Below are 901 nucleotides of genomic sequence, written 5' to 3'. Positions count from 1 at the left end.
TTTTCCTTAAAATTCCAATTTTCCACTAAAAACCCATCCGGGGGATGGATTCAGGAGGCTCCCAGACCCCAAACCAGCCCTTTTTTATCCCAAACCCACCCTGTTTCTCTCCAACATCCCATCCAAAAGTTGCTTTTTGGTCTTTTAAATTTAAATTTGAGTCACTTTTAGCATTTCTTAGATTAATTCCCCCAAAGAGGTTGGTTCTTTTCCCGGGACACACCTGGGAATTCCACAGGATCGGGATTTTACCGACCTGTTAAATTTATAATTTCTAATTTTAGCTCTGTTGGTTTTTTTCCCTGAACGCCCCAAACTTGGAAAATCAGGATAAATTTTAACTCCAAACCGCTTCCATTTCCATTTTTTTCCCCCCAAAACCTTGATCTGCCACAAATATTTTCCCTAAATCCCTTTTTTTTTGATCTCCCCTCTGGGGTTTCGCCGCCGTGGAACCACCAACTTTTTCCCCCCCCCAAAAAAATCCAGGAGAAAAACTGCATCAATTTTAGTTTTTAGTTTTAAGTAATAAAACAAATTAAAGTGGCTTTTTGCTACAAAACCACGTTTTTTCCTGGAATGGCGGGATTTTGACCCGGAATGTGGGAATTCGGGGGGGGTGGAACCGTCTCTTGGGGATTCGTCGTTTTGGGGGAACGTGGGTGGGACTAAAATGAGGATTTAGGGATAAATCCAACCTATCTCCGTGGCCGTCGGTGGGGGCGGAGCCTCAGGGCCCGATTGAACCTTTCTGCTGGAAAATCGGCCGGAAGTGACGTCATGGGAATGACTGTGAGCCAACAATCGGCGTCAGGGGATAAAGGTCCATCCTTGGGTTGGGTTGGTGTCTCCATAATCACCAAGTGACCCCTTGGAACCTCAAACCACCGACTGTGACCCA

This window comes from Neopelma chrysocephalum, unplaced genomic scaffold (assembly GCF_003984885.1).
Source record: "Neopelma chrysocephalum unplaced genomic scaffold, ASM398488v2 Primary Assembly neopelma1_95482, whole genome shotgun sequence".
NCBI classification, from domain to species: Eukaryota; Metazoa; Chordata; class Aves; order Passeriformes; family Pipridae; genus Neopelma; species Neopelma chrysocephalum.
Note: the sequence above shows the minus strand (reverse complement) of the source record.